The 16,514-nt window shown below is 43.8% G+C and overlaps 1 protein-coding gene across 4 annotated transcripts in view; it reads right to left on the reverse strand.

The window, feature by feature from the left end:
• The window catches only part of BLM (BLM RecQ like helicase), a 48,604-nt gene extending 43,393 nt beyond the window's left edge, over nt 1–5,211 (reverse strand). For 3 of the 4 annotated variants that reach the window (XM_066592986.1, XM_066592987.1, XM_066592984.1), the window contains exon 1: nt 5,131–5,211. The gene's annotated coding sequence lies outside the window, so the exon portion shown is untranslated. Of the gene's footprint in view, nt 1–4,900; nt 5,002–5,130 lie in introns of those variants that run through there. The other variant, XM_066592985.1, reaches the window with a different exon arrangement.
• Nucleotides 5,212–16,514: the final 11,303 nt, after the last annotated feature.

Below are 16,514 nucleotides of genomic sequence, written 5' to 3' on the forward strand. Positions count from 1 at the left end.
AGCCGGGGCCTTCTGAAAGGCCCCAGGGCTGTCATAGCAGAATGCCTATCAAGTCATCCCCGTGGGGTGGCTTGATACTGTCTCTCAGATTGCAGTATGATGTACATTACATCATACTGCAGGAGCTAAAAACAAAAATTTCAAAAAGTAAAAATAATTAGTAAAACTGTATTGATATTTTATTAAAAAAAAAAAAAAAGTGTAATAAAAGTAAAAAAAAAAAACAAAAAAAAACCCACAAAACCTTTTGCTATACTTATAAAAAAAAATAATCTAAATAATAAAACGAAAATACATTTGGTATCGCTGTGTCCGTAAAAGTCACATTCTGGGAGCTTAAATTTGGTGTCTCTCCTTTCATAAATCCAGAACTTCTAGGTCTACCCTGATATATTCTCACACAATTTGTACATTGTCACACCATACCGTGCCCTCTACCCTCTTACTGGGCATGTACTGGCGGAATCGAAGCCTCCCTTTGAAGCGTACCAGGGACTCCTCTACAAAAATGGTTTTCTCAGGGATGTACACTTAGCATTAAAATGCTCTATTACTGATTTTATATAAGCGATCATAAATGAGGTCATCGCTGGGTGGGCACTGCATATTGTGATTGCTTCAAAACGTGCCCTTGACATAATCATGTGGAACATTAGGGTGTGGTATAAAATATCCATGGTTCAGTAGACCCAAATGCCCAGCTTCTTTACCAGCCCCATTCATAACACAATGCCCCCACAGTTTCAGCAAACAACCCCTTTCCCTGGCTCTTCATTGATGGCTCACGTATGACGCCACCAGCCAAAAAAGATCCACTGTGATTGGTGAGGCTCCAAGTGGTCAGACCCGCACCGATCATATAGAAAGGTGATAAATGTTGCTCATAGACCAATTCTTTTAAGGAAGTGGACTATTTTGGCCTTCAGACAGTCATTTTTTCCCCCTTTTCTTATCTCAAGGACCCTCATTGATCATGAGAATAGGTGTCACAAATCCAATGCTCTATGGATTGATGAATCACCATCTACGAGACAGTGCTTGATTATATCTGTTAGTCCCATAGACAGTAAATGGTTCGGTAATGTGCATGCGTGACCAAAAAGGGGACTCCCCTTCCCCCATTCTGATGATCAGTGGGCCAAGCAATCATACATTTAATCACCAATATGAGTGAGTTTATTGGCCAACCACTTTAAAAAGTTAAAGGAGTTAAGGCCCATTTATACCAGCCAATGATTGCTTTAAAAAACAAAATAAAAAATAAAAAAATAAAAATAAATAAAAAAAATAAAAAAATCGCTAGTCGGCAATCGTTTTAGCGATAATTGGTGCGTGTAAATGTGCGCCCATCGTCCGCTTTTCGGGCACTGCAGGCTGATCGTTAAATTCAGTCCAACCTAAAAATCACAGTTCACTCTTATCAGTAGTTCTCCACTAGCATTGTTTCCCCTCGGGCTATTAACTGCATTCAGCTAAGGCTTCATTTGCACACCTAATTGGTATTTAAGTAGCTACTTAAATACCAATTAATTTTTATGCAAAATGTTCACTCAAAAGCTGTCACTCAAACATATGTGTAAAAACACATGCATTTTCAATTATAATTTTACAGTTTTTAAAAAAAAACTATACGGTATACGTTTTGATCAGTTTTGAATATGAAAAACATCAGTTTTTAACTGTCAACTTTTTTTTCTTAATAAGGTTTCAAAGTTCAAACACTTTTTCTCTCTTTAAGGGCTTCAGACGACTGTATATCGGCTGGGTTTTCACGCCCGGCTGATATACGTCGTCTCTCTCTGCAGGGGGAGGAGGCTGGAAAAGCTGGGAGAGGTGCACTGAGTTCCCGCCCACTCTTCGCCCCTCTGCACTACTTGCAATGAGGGGAGGCGGAACAGGGCGGGGCTAAATTCCATGAATTAGCTCCACCCCACCCTGCCCCCTCTCATTGCAAATAGTGCAGAGAAGCGGAGAGGAGGCAGAGAGGGGGCGGGAGCTCAGAGCACTGCTCCCAGCTCTTCCAGCCTCCTCCCCCTACAGAGAGAGACGCCGTATATCGGCTGGCGTGAATACCCGGCCGATATACAGTATGGTCGTCTGAATAAGCCCTAAGGCACCTGATGACTAAAAAAGGTATATATTAATCATATGGAAATGTACAGTCAAAAGTTTCCATAAACGGTTCATCCGTTTTTATGCGTTAAAACATGTGCGTTTCATGGATGACCATAGAACAGCGTGGAAGGACCCTAATGGGGTATTTTAGTTTCAACATAAGGCTGACTACCCACTACAGTCTTTTTTCACTGCAAAATTGACAGCTTTTTTTTTCTCTAGGGATCTATGGTACTTGTAATGTTAAAATCACGATTTGGCGGTAAATTGCTATTTTGCTCAATCGCGATTTTAACATTACAAGTCCCATAGACCCCTGCAGAAAAAAAAACCGCTGCGAATTTTGCAGTGAAAAAAAACTCTAGTGGGTAGTCACCCTGAGGCTGGATTCAGACGAACGTATATCGGCTCGGTTTTCACGCCCAGTCGATATACGTCGTCTCTCTGCAGGGGGCGGAGGATTGAAGAGCCAGGAACAGTGCTCTGAGCTCCCGCCCTCTCTCTGCCTCCTCTCAGCCCCTCTGCACTATTTGCAATGAGGAGAGGCTGGACGGGGCTGGGCTAATTCTCGGGGCTTAGCCCCGCCCGCTTTCATTGCAAATAGTGCAGAGGGCCGGAGAGGAGGCAGAAAGGGGGCGGGAGCTCAGTTCCTGCTCCTGGCTCTTCCATCCTCCCCCCCTCCCCCTGCAGATGAGGACACCGTATATCGGCTCGGCGTGAAAACCGAGCCGATATACGGTCATCTGAATCCACCCTAAAGGCGAATTCACACACAGCGGATTTGCTGCAGGATGCGATCCAAACTTCTGCAGCAATATACATTAACATGTAAGCAAATGAGGTTTTTATTTATAGCGGGAAAAAACCCAAAAAACTAGTGGACGAGTCATGTCAAATCCGCAGCGGGCGCCAAAGAGTTTCACTGTAGAATTCATTCACTGCAACCCACTGTCTGCAATGTGTAATCACAGCCTGTCAATTGTATTCCTACACAATTCTAATATAATTTATGTATCAATTTGGCAAGTTTCCTTTTTTTATTATTCTCTGTTGTCATTTAATGGGAATCTTCATTGTTTATTTCCAGTGGATAAAATGTAAATACAACAGAGATTAGTAAATAAATCAGAGCTACGGGGAGCGCCAGATCTGTGCTGGAAGATGTGCACAACACAGAGAAATGCCTTGAACATTATGTGTATTTTATGCATCATGTGAGATTCAATAATATTATGTATATATTTATTTACATGTGATATATATGGACCACAGAAGGAATCAATGACTGCTTCCTGTCCTTTCAGCTAATTAGGGCTCATGCCCACGGCCGTGACGGGCTCCGCCTTTTAAAAAAATAGCCATGAAACATGTGGCTATGCGAGTAGATACATAGATTGATATTAGATCCGTATTACTGTTCAGACATGGACCAAACACAGAACTAAAATACGCTTGTCTGAAACCGGCCTTATCTACAGATCTCACCCAACTCTTTTGAAGTTGTGAAATCTGCTGTGAAAATCCACATTATGAATCGCTACACTGTAGACTTAAACATCCACAACCTGGATACATTTATGCTGCAGATTCTTTCCATTGCCTGCGGATGAGATTTCTTTAACCCCTTCCTGTACAGCACACATCAGATATTACTGTATGGCGTGGGCTTGGGAGCTGTCAAGACAGCGGACCCACATCTGTGAACAGAGATAAGGCTGATTATGATTTAAATGCCGCTGTCAATTCTAATATTTATAGTTTTTTAAAAAAATTTTTTAGTATTTTTATGCTAAAATAAAGTATGGGAACGGGTTTCTATTTATTTCGGACGTTTTGATATATAGTATGTATGGTTTTGGTTTACTGGGTGCACACAGCGACGTTTTTTGTTGGCGTCTGCTTTGTATTATTTTCTTTCTTATGTAAATATTGTTGTTGTATTCTGTAGTCTTATTTTACGGATGTATGGAATTATGTTTTTTACTATGTTCCCCATTACATCATATTAGACCCCTGGGAACATTCATTTTTTTTTGGACACTTTCCCACTGTAGCTGGGGCATACATAGGAGCCCCAGTTACAGGGGAAAGCAACCCCTGTAGTGACATTAGTCACTGGCAGAGCTGGCCAGGGTCTAGTAGGACCCTCCAGCTCTGCAGTAGCAGGAAACTCCAGCCGTCACATGACCCCTCCTTCCCGGAGTGAAAGTTACGCTGTACTTTCACTTTCTAGTAGGCAGTGCTCATTGAGCGCTGTGTACTAGGGGAAGGAAAAGGCAGGAAGGGTTAAAACCCCCTCCTGCCCTCTCCTCCAGGTTATCAGCTGTCACCAACAGCTGACAACCCTTCCTGCCTCTAATTGATTCGCTCTGCCGTAATTTTACTATCGGCGGTTTTTAGGCCCAGGCCGCGTATATTTACCGCGCCTGGTCCTTAATGGGTTAAAAGCCGTGCAGCTGAGCGGAGACCAAACAGACCCCATTATAGTCAATGGAGTCCGCCCAGCGCTGTACAGTTTCAACAAAGGCGGAGATGTTCGACTGTGAGTATTCCCCGTTCCTGCTCCCCGAACGGAATTGGAAAGTGGAACCCCCATCGCAGACGTGAAAGCGGCCTGACCGTACGGACCCACAGAATAATAAAAACAAACCCACCCCAAAAATGGTGCAATTTATTTCCTTCTTTTTGTAAGGTGGGAATAAGAAAATTGAGGGGAAAAAAAGGGTCTGCAGTGGGAGGGGTCATCCGGGAACGCAGCCCGATGTACAAAGGAAGCCGCACTCACCTCAGCGGCGCCACAGAGCAGCTGGACGACAACCCAGCCAATCAGCACACAGCGCGGTGTCACGTGGCCTACGGAGAGGCTGAAACGCATATCATTTAGCGCCATGCAATTCCATCCCGCCTGTATATGAGACGCGGAACGCTCTGCGCACAAGAAGCTGTAGCCGCCGCCAAAGCCAACAGTTCACTTAGATACAACGAGGGAGTACAGAACATAACAGCGCCGCGTACCTCCGCTGCTGCCCGCTCCCGTCACATCCCACATCCAGTCAGCAACTTCCAACTCCCTTCACTTCGCGCCCAGTCCAAGCTACGCTCTGACGTCATCACAACGCGCCTCTATCCGTAGCAACGGCCCTTAGCAACGGTGTCACCTCCGCCGGCTGCATTCTCTTCCTCCAGAGCGGCGGCGGGTGTCAACACATTAGATGCACCTCCTGCTGCCGCCACTCCTGGAGATAGCCGTCTACTGCCTGTCCTCCATTGTAAACTAGTCTTTCCATTTCGCCCAGCTATTTTCAGTGACTGCAGCTGAGCTGTGAAGTCTGGAAGCCATCTACTTTATCATCTGTGGCTCAGGCTGGTGGTCTACTATTACACCCTGCTTAAGGCTGGTCTCACACAAGAGGACTTGAATCGCGGATTCTGCGATCGCCTCTCGCGCATATGATACACCGTAATACACGGGCATTGAAATGCATGGACTTTGCAGTTTCGCACACGCTTGTGGGTTAAAAATGGGGATTCTGTGAGCGGAAGAAGAAAAAATAGCTTTGTCTGCGATTTTACATTTGCTTGCAGCCGCCCGTGTTTTAGCACGAGTACTCAATCATTGTCACGATCAAGCGCATGTCTGCGAGGCCCCATTGATTTCAATGGGAGAGTTATACCGCGATTAACGTTCCAAACGCTGCATTAATCGTGGTAAAAGGCACCTGTGTGAGAAAGGCCTTAAGGTTTTAGTTTTAAAGTGGTTTATACTACTTCCAAAATAGATAAACCCGCCGCACCTGGAGAGCAGAATCACGTTCTGAAGGCTCTCGGAGCCGCTCTTACTACGACAGCACAAGAGAATGTCTCCTGAGCGATAGAAGGGGTTTTCCAGGGGGTTGCGCACTTCTCTGATGTCATTCCCTGCTCTCATTGGCTTTTCTGCGCGAACGATACGCTGTCCATACGTGTACATCCGTGTGGAAAACCACGCATATACGTACATACGCAATTTGTTTCCGAGATCATTCACGGGTCTTCCACTACGGATATCCACAAGCTGAATCCAACCCGCTCGTGTGAACCCGGCCTCACGCTGCAGCGCTGGTTGTACGTATTGGCTGCTGCATTTAACCATAAGGCCGCTTTCACGCAGGCAACTGAATCGCACGATTTTCTCACGATGCGACAGCGCTAAAAATCACATGTATGAGAGGCCCATGCTTTCCAATGCGTTTCTTCACATTAGTGATGTTTTGTAGGCTGCTACATTGTGAGAAAAAAAAATTGCGTCATGCTGAATGCTGCTGCGATTTGCGATGTTTTGTAGCCTGTGTTTCCCTATGGACCCTTCCTTTGTGTTCATCGCATGAAAACGCGGTTTTTGTGCGGTGCAATGCAACTTTTACAGTAGGAAATCCTACGGTTTCCCCTAAAATAAGTACTAGCTACATAACCCAATACATCATATAAGAGGTACTGTCTGGCCCTCATTCAATGCGATGGCTGTGATTGGTTAATCGAGCGCTGCAGTGATTGGCTGAGCCGCGGCATTCAGAGTCAGCACTTCCTGGAGGCGGAGTTTTTGAACCTCTGACTAGGAAGCGCTGGGTGAAAACTACAAGCAAGTGAGTCAGAGCTGCATGGGAGATGGCTGAGCGGACAGCGCCTGTTTGATGGTGTATTGTTTTTTTTTGTTTTTTTTTAAATGCAGCCAGGGCTTATTTTCAGTGTAGGGTTTATATTTCAAGCCCCCGGAAAATCCCGGCAAAAGAGCACTACAAAATCGCGATATTGCTGTCGCCTGTGTGAAAGAGGCCTAAGTTCACAAAAAAAAAACAGTTTTCTAACGCAGCAAGGACTGAATGATAACAGGCTCTTGGATTGAGGAATATTATCACAATATAATCAACTTCCAGCTGTCAATCAATAGGAAGCCTTATCAGGGAGCGACAAAGAAACTAAACTTTGGTAAGGCAAAATTTGATGCGCTTAGAACTACTATCGGTAACATTAATTGGGACAACATCCTCAAAAATAACAGTACAGAGGACAAATGGGAAAAGTTTAAAAGGATCCTAATCGCCTCATGTGAGCAGTTCATTCCCTTTAAAAATAAAAGAAACTCAACTAAAAGGAAACCAATGGGGCTCGACAAGACGGTAAGAGGGGCAATAAACGAAAAAAAGAAAGCGTTCAAACTACTAAAGCAACAAGGCAGCGAAGAAGCGCTAAAATCATACAGGGAAAAAAACAAAATATGCAAAGATAAGATCAAAACTGCCAAGGAGGAAGCAGAAAGACGGATCGCCAAAGAGAGCAAAAACAACCCGAAGCTATTTTTCAACTATATTAACAGCAAAAGGATTTGCAGGGAGAGCACTGGCCCTTTAAAAAACAATGCAGGAGAAATCATTGATGATGACGAGGGGAAAGCAAATCTACTAAACAGTTTCTTCTCAAGTGTGTTCACCAAAGAAAAGGAAATGCCACACGAGATGCAGGGGAATAAAACGAACCCCTCACAAAATATCTCATACCTAACGCAGGAGGAGGTGCGGAAGCGACTAAAGAAAACTAAAATTGATAAATCGCCAGGCCCAGATGGATTACACCCAAGGATACTAAGGGAACTAAGTGACGAGATAGCTAGGCCGCTATATCTAATATTTCTCCCTGCTAGCCATCATAAACCGCTCCTGCAGTCACACCGTTTCTATCTCTCACACTTCGCCATACCGTGCACATCTCCAGCCCCTTTACCTTCTGTATCACCCCACCATTCGTAGAATGTAAGCTCGTTGGAGCAGGACCCGCACCCCTATTGTTTCCATCAACTGATTACTATATGTAACCGTGGTTCTGTAATGTTTGTATTTTGTCTTTCTGTATTCCCCCCTGTCTATGTAAGCGCTGCGGAATATGTTGGCGCTATACAAATAAAGTTTATTATTATTATTATTAGACACTATCAAGACTGGTGTAGTACCATTGGATTGGCGCATTGCCAACGTGGTTCCAATTTACAAAAAAGGGAGCAAAAGTGAGCCTGGTAACTACAGGCCAGTAAGTCTCACTTCAGTAACGGGAAAAATTTTCGAGGGGATTCTGAGAGACGCCATCGATGAGTACCTCAAGGAGAATAAGGGAATAACTCCTCAGCAGCATGGATTCATGAAGGGTCGCTCATGTCAGACAAATCTGATCAGTTTCTACGATGAAGTAAGCTCTAAGCTGGACCTGGGAGAATCTATTGATCTTGTATATCTGGACTTCTCTAAAGCCTTTGACACCGTGCCACATAATAGGCTAATATACAAAATGAGGCAGCTCGGACTGGGCGAAAATCTGTGTAAGTGGGTAAAAAATTGGCTCAATGATAGAAAGCAGAGGGTGGTAATAAATGGTTCGTACTCTGATTGGACCACAGTCGCTAGCGGGGTGTCACAGGGTTCAGTATTAGGCCCCACTCTGTTCAACATATTTATCAATGACCTGATAGAGGGGCTGCACAGCAAAATATCAATATTTGCAGATGACACAAAATTATACAATATAATTAATGCAACGGAAGACAATGTGCGGTTACAAACGGACCTGGATAAGCTGGGGGCTTGGGCAGGAAAATGGCAAATGAAGTTCAATGTTGAAAAATGTAAGACTATGCACATGGGTAGGAGAAACAGATGTCACCAATATTCACTTAATGGGGTACCACTAGAGAAAAGTGATATGGAAAAGGATCTGGGGGTATTAGTGGATAGTAGACTAAACTGGAGTAACCAATGCCAGTCAGCTGCTGCAAAGGCAAATAAAGTCTTGGGGTGCATTAAAAGAGGTATAGGGGCAAAGGATGAGAACATTATCCTTCAATTATATAAGGCACTTGCCAGGCCTCACATGGAATACTGCGTACAATTCTGGTCACCGGGGCTCAGGAAAGATGTCACAGTGCTTGAGGGGGTTCAAAGAAGGGCAACTAAACTAATACATGGAATGACGGGACTGGAATACCCAGAGAGACTATCCAAATTGAGATTATTTACTCTAGAAAAAAGACGGCTAAGGGGTGATCAAATAACTATGTATAAATACATGAGGGGACAATACAAGGATCTCTCCAAAGATCTGTTTAGACCCAGGACCACGACGGTAACAAGAGGACATCCGCTATGATTAGAGGAAAGTAGGTTTCATCACCAACATAGAAGGGGATTCTTTACTGTAAGAGCAGTTAGACTGTGGAACTCTCTGTTAGAGGAAGTGGTGATGGCAAAATCCATAGAGGAGTTTAAAAGGGGACTTGATGTCTTTCTGGAGAGGAAGGACATTATAGGATATAAATCTTAGGTTAATTGTCAATCCTGGTATACAGGCAGGTAGGAACTATTAGGGGTTGATCCAGGGAACAGTCTGATTGCCATTAGGGAGTCGGGAAGAAATTTTTTCCCCAAAAGGGCTAATTGGCTTCTGCCCTTGGGGTTTTTTGCCTTCCTCTGGATCAATACAGGAGGATAAACAGGCTGGACTAGATGGACATCGTCTTCATTCAGCCTTACATACTATGTTACTATCTCCTGAACCCCTTTACGCTGCTTTCACACAGACATATTTATACAGCGTTTAGCGCTGCCTTTTCAGCGCTGCACTAAACGCAGTAAAACGCTCCCATTCAATTCAATGGGGCTGATCACACAAGCGTCACAACGCAGCATTATCAACGCTGGGCTTTGACAGCGATGCATGTCCTATCTTTGGCCGTTTTCAGCCCTGCATCACCCATTGAAATGAATGGGCAGCAGTTTCAGTGCTGCTGAAAACACGGCACAACTTGGTACCACGTTTTTGTCAGCGCTATATGCAAGCGCCAGCTGCACTACCCCCCCAAAAAAAGTATTACCTAGCTGGCACCGTATGGGTCCCCGCCGCTGCTCTCTGAAGCTCCGGGCAGGCTGCCGGGCACTTTTCAAGCCAACAAAGCATCCATTGATAGTGACGGGGATTGAAATCCCCGCCTCCAGCAAGAGATTGCTCTGACTGGTTGAGCCAATCAAAGAAAGATCTGGATGCACCAATCACAGCCATTCATTGAATGGCTGTGATTGGTGCATCCAGCGCTGGCTCTGATTGGTGCCAGCTAGGCGAGTATTGGCTTTTAACATTATTTGCAAAACATAGCATGCTGTGGATATAACAGTTTTTTTCTGGTGTTTTTCTGCAAAGGCTTCTCTACAGAGATCTCTCCCATGATCTGTTTATACCCAGGACTGTGAGAGTAACAAGGGGGCATCCGCTACGTGTAGATTGCAGAATGTTTATACACTGACATAGAAGGGGGTTATTTAGGGCGCATGTACACAGCAGAGCTGGAATCCGCATGTGGAATCCGGCTCTGGCAGCAGCAGCGTCCACGTCTACCTGCTTCAATCTTCATCTGTACTGCGGATGGTACGCATGCTGTCAGACATGCGCAGTACAGATTTTTTTGAAACTTCTGCTTTTTCCGCGGATCGGGCGGCTTACATTGAATTCAATGTAAGCCGTTTGTGTGGACACCGCAGGAAAATGGAGTATGCTGCAATTTTGCATCCGTGAGCGGAAGCTGCAATTGGTTTCCGCTCGTGTGCATAAAGAATCACTTTTGCATTGCATGCTGTGGGCGGTATTTGCTGTGGAATTTGCAGGGGGTCGCCTGCTGCAGATTCCGCAATTCAAATCTGCCTGCGTGTATTCGGCCATACTGTAAGAGCAGTGGGAACTATGGAACTCTCTGCCTGAGAGTTGGGAAGGAATTGGCTTGTACATCATGTGTTTTTTTTTGCCTTACTCTGCATCAACATTGACGGATAATAGGATGAACTGGATGGGCATATGTCTTTACATACTATGTTATAGGATTTAAAAACCGCCAGGAACAAGGCTTACTTCAAACAGTCTTTTTTCTGGTGTGTCTTGGCGCAAAAAATTGCAAAGTAATCGTATTCATTCTTTGAATAATGCCTGTATTTTATTATTGACATAATTGGCATTTTTCTTTGTCTTTCCTTCTTCCTATAGATAAGCCGCTGAAAGATAAGCAGAAAAAAAATCGCCATCCCCAGAACATGATATGTTTTTGAAAAAAATAACCTGCCACAGACCCACAAATAGCCCAGCAAGGCTAACTCGAACAGTAAGCGCGATATCGGTCCGAGAAACATTGCGCTCATCAACATGCGTTTTACCCGCGGTTGTGAGGCGATTTCTTTTTACACGGGATATAGGATCGGAAGTATTTCCCATTGATTTCAATCCGAAACCTTACATCACACTCGCATGTACATCGCACGGCATGCAAGAGCCATGCGATGCATTAAAGGTCCCATTGAAATCAATGGACAATGTGTCCCGAAAAATAGAACATGCAACGATTTTTTTCCTCGCAGCATCACTGTGAAGGAAAACATCGCTCGTGTGTATGACTCCATTCAAAAGAATGGAGTTCATATTCACAAAACACAAAACCCACACATGATTAGCATTCATATGAAACCGGACGAAAAGTGAGAAAAAAAAGATCACTCAAACACAATGTTTGTAAGGGTTTTTCATATTTCTACTGTTGACTATTGATTTCTACTATGTGTCAAACATCTGCACACAGCATTGCTTGCCGCAAAAAAGTAACTACATAGAAACCAGCCAAAATATGGTGTTTTTGCAAATAAGACTGTTTGCAGCATCATTCTAAGGCCTCATGCCAATGGGCGGGTTGGATTCCGCATGCGGCGCCCGTGCGTACCTGCTTTTCTTCTTTTTTTGTACTGCAGATGGTCTGCACGGCTCGCTGTCAGACATGCGCAGTACAATTTCTTTTCAAACTCCTGCTTTTCCAGAGGTCCGGGTGGCTTCTATTGACTTCAATGGAAGCCGTCCGTGCGAGAACCGCAGTAAAATGAAGCATGCTGCGATTTGTCATCCGCGAGCGGAAACCGCATTTGCTTTCCCCTCGTGTGAATGAAGAATCGTTTTACCATAGCACGCTATGGAGGGTTATTGCTGTGGAATCCAGAGGCGAATGCGCACTCCGGATTCCACAGCAAAAATGGACATGAGGCCTAAGCCACTTCCACACAGGCGACAGCGATATCATTGCTACAAAATTGCTGTGATATCGCTGTTATGTACACTTGAGTTTGTAGCGTCAGTGATGCTTTTTTCTTGGGAAAAATGTAGCATTGTGTCGTTGCTACCTGTGATTTTCCTGCACGATAAAATCGCACAATTTTGTAGCTAGAAAGTTAATAGGACTTTCTAATGTTAAAAAAAATTGCATCGCACAAAAATCGCAAGTTCATGCCTTGCAATGCAATAAACATGGGCTGCAAAAAATTGAATGCCGCGATTTTGTATTCTCACAATGTCGCAGGCTACAAAACATCACTCGTGTGGAAGAACCCATAGGAAAGCATGGGCTCTACATACATGCGATTTGTAGCACTGTCGCATCGCAACAAAATCACGCAAGAAAATCGCCCGTGTTGAAGTGGTCTTAGGGCCCCTGCACACTGGCAAGAGCAATATCAGGCCATGATTCACGGCCTTATATCGCCCTCGCAATTCTTCTGAAACCCCTGGATGCGAGGCGTTTTCACAGAGAAATAGCCTCGCATCACAGCAGGGCTGAAGGAATTCCCTGCTGCAGCTGTCACAGCCGCGGCTGGAGATAGCGATGTTCTCCCATTGATTTTACTGGGGCCGACGCTGCTGCTGGCCCCATTGAAACCCTATGAAAATCCCTCCAAAGGCCGGCTGCACATGACCGGGTCGGATTCCGCAGGTGGGAGCCCGCATCAGAATCTGGCCCTGACCACGGCCGGCGAACCTGATTTCTTTAGTATTGTATCTTTGTTTTTCCCATGCCGTTGCCAGGCGATGACGCGGGTACCTGCGACCTATCCGCAATGTCAATTGAGGATGGGCCACGGGTGAGATGGCTTCCATTGACTTCAATGGAAGCAATTTGTGCGGATCTCGCTAAAAAATAGAGCATGCTGCGATTTTTTTTAAACACTTGGGAGCCAAGTGACAAGACGCACTGGAGTCCTGACTGCGGTGGGGAGGCGAGTATATAGCTTTTTCATTTTTTACAGCTAGGGCTGATTTTCAGGGAAGCGCTTATATTTTAAGCCCTTCCCCTAAAATCACTGCGGGGGTTGCCTGCTGCCAATTGCTTTTAATGGGGCTGGCGGCTGTAGTGCTGGCCCCCTTGAAAGCAATAGGCACGGAGCCAAAGTCACGTGCATTTTGCTAATGCATAGAACGCTTTTTTTGCGCACATCGGTACACAGAAAAAACAAATGCTCATCTGACTGAGCCCTTAGGATTACTTCACACCAGTGAGTGCGATATGAGACCATAAATCATGGCCAATAGCACGCTCCTGACCATGTGAATTCCCCACAGATGCAAAGCATTTTCATGTCAAAACAGCCTTGCATCACTTCGGGGAACAAGTGATTACAGAGTTTCTCCCATTGTTTTCAATAGGAGACTTTGCATCACGTGCACCTAGCATGTGGTGCGATGCTACCGCCAGCCCCATTGAAAACAATGGGAGAATGTGGTGTGAGATCACGCAGGAAGGTAGAACATGCCGCAATTTGTTTCCTGCATCACATCGCGGTGTCATGCAGGAAAACATCGCTCATGTGTATAACCACATTCAAATTTTTCTTGCCCTTGTGAAAGCAGGCTTAAATGGGGATTTTGTACTACGGATGAATATGGTTTGTGTGAACATACCCAAAAGGATTCTAATTGGAGAAGGAAGGGGGTTTCTTATAAAGTTGACTGTGATGATTGAGCTGTCTGTGTGATGGAAGTGTGCACATTTGTGAATGATTCTTGTGTGCAGCGTAAGGTCCAAATCTTATTTCTATGGCTCTAATTCATTTTATTTTTGCCTTGGTTGTATTGTATTTATGCCTTACTACTCAAAGGTTTGTCTTATTCAAGCAAAACTTATAAATAAAAGCTATTAAAATAAGAGACTTTTGTAATATTTACTATACTCACAAGTCAAAATGTCACTTCTAGATGCGGAAATTAGGTTTTTGGTGTCAAAATTCTGCACGTGGCTTTTGCCCATTGACAGAGTAAATTCTGCATGCAGATCTGCGCGAAAATCCATGTCCCAAAGACACGGAATTCATGAGTTATACACCAGTTTTCAGAGCTAGTATTGAGCAAACGGAACCAGTTGGACCCTGTTTCAGGTAAGACTTTGCTAAGAGTTCAGTTCGGGTTCACACCGAACCAAAGTGTTAGCAAAGTTCAACCTGAAACACGTTTCTAGCAGTCAAAGGTGGTCTTCCATAGAGGTATCTCTCTCAAAGATTAGGGCCAAAGTACATAGGATATAATGGAACTGAAAGTACACCACATACAAATAAGGTCTTTTCACAGAAGAGGTCTTCACGAGAGGTTCCACTTAGAAGTAAATAAGATACTAATAATCACTTTTCTTTTACTAGCATCATCATAATGAAATATTTTGACCACTACAGCAGAAGTTAGAGCGGTCAGCCAAACACAAGTGTTTCTTACCACAGTTCAGAGATAGCGGTCAGTTCTGAAATTTTCCAAAAGTGGCAGCACTCACTAGAAAAGCACTGAACGCCGTATTGGTGAGCAATACACCGCATACCTATAATATGTGGCTGAGAGCAGAAGAAATGGAGATATTTCTCTGGTAGATGTAGATTGCTTCATCAACTCCCCAGGACTTGCCTTAAAGTCGAGTTTCATATTATTCCCACATTGCAAATAACCAAGTTAGTAAAAGATCAAGTTTAATTTTGCACTCAAGAGCAAAAACTGTACTAATTGCAAAATAATCACCAACTACACCTTCATTTTTATACATATGGCCAAATACTGTCATTCTTATAACCAGACTCCAGAAATGATCTCTGGCTATACTGTTAGGGGTTAATCCTATTTCTAAATAACCTAACATAGGAAAGATAAGGAAACAGTGTAATAAATGTGACATTAGTTATTTGGTTTTATATGTTATGTAATATGGAATGAAAAATATGTAAAACATTCCGGAAGTTGCCAATAGAATTTGGATATAGAATCATATGTCAAAAGGTATATTCAAGCGTTTAATTGAATGATGATTTTAAAATACTAAATGTATGATTTCATTCAGCCATCTTGACTACAAGTTTGAACCTTTGACCAGAATATACTGAATATACTAAGTAGGTGGCTAAACCAGTTTTATGTGCAAACTAGAAACAATGCCCCCTCTTTTGATGTGCAAATTCGATTGACTTGGAGACAAGGTTGAACTTAACATGATGGGAATTTAAGATTACATCCTGGTCTAGGCAGAGGTGTAATTAAGTTTGTACTCAGACAGTGTGGAGTCAATCTTTATGATCATATGCAACTGTTTGATGTCCACTTCACACAGGAGTGTGCTGATACCTTTTGTTTAGAAGGCCTTGCTTTACAGCCATATTGTAATCTGTTGGAATGAGGACTTGGTCAGCAATATTAGAATGTAAAGTAGTTTGAAACTTAGTATGAGGCAACATTTAGATACGCCTTCTTTTCCTCTTGTATAAAAACTGGCAATGTTCAACAATAAAGTAGAACTCATTTTGATTCACTAGACTGTGTGTGTGTAGTGGCTTATTATGGTTCTCTCCTATGAGTACTCATTATAACTTTCCTTTGAATTTGGACTCAGGCAACATCAGCACTGGTCTCCGTTGACAGACCCCCGACAATACCATCCCCAATCGTCTAGTTATGTTGCACATCCACAGGCTACCAATACCCTTGGCAATAACTACTGATGCGTCAGCATCAAACACACTTGAGACCCCAGGATCTTAGTATTTTTTTAAATTTTCAGAGCACCGTTAAGTGGTCATTGGTGATTATTTTGATACGGTTACAATTTTTGTTCTGCGGGGTTTTCACAATTGTTGCCACTTGTCCAATTGTATAGTCCTACAGATTTACCTTTCAGGGGCTGAAACAAGCTACATAAGGCCGCCAAGTTCCAATTGCGGAATCTGCACAAATTTAAACCAATAGAGCATCTGCATATCTGCTCACATGAGCGGACAGGGACTACAATTTTCCGCTCATGGAAAAAAAATATTGCAGCATGCCCTATTTTATTGCAGATTCCGCCCGGACAGCTTCCATTGAAATCAATGGAAGCCGTCCGACCCGTGACCCTTCCGCAATTGACATTGTAGAAAGGTCGCGGATTCCGTGTCTCCGACTAGCAATGAAGCGGAAAAAGCAGGAGTTAAAGAAAAAAAAATTCTGTACTGCACATGTCCGACGGCGAGCTGTGCAGACCGTCCGCAATACAGATTATGAAGACAAAATACAGG

This window comes from Eleutherodactylus coqui, chromosome 2, assembly GCF_035609145.1.
Source record: "Eleutherodactylus coqui strain aEleCoq1 chromosome 2, aEleCoq1.hap1, whole genome shotgun sequence".
Lineage (NCBI taxonomy): Eukaryota > Metazoa > Chordata > Amphibia > Anura > Eleutherodactylidae > Eleutherodactylus > Eleutherodactylus coqui.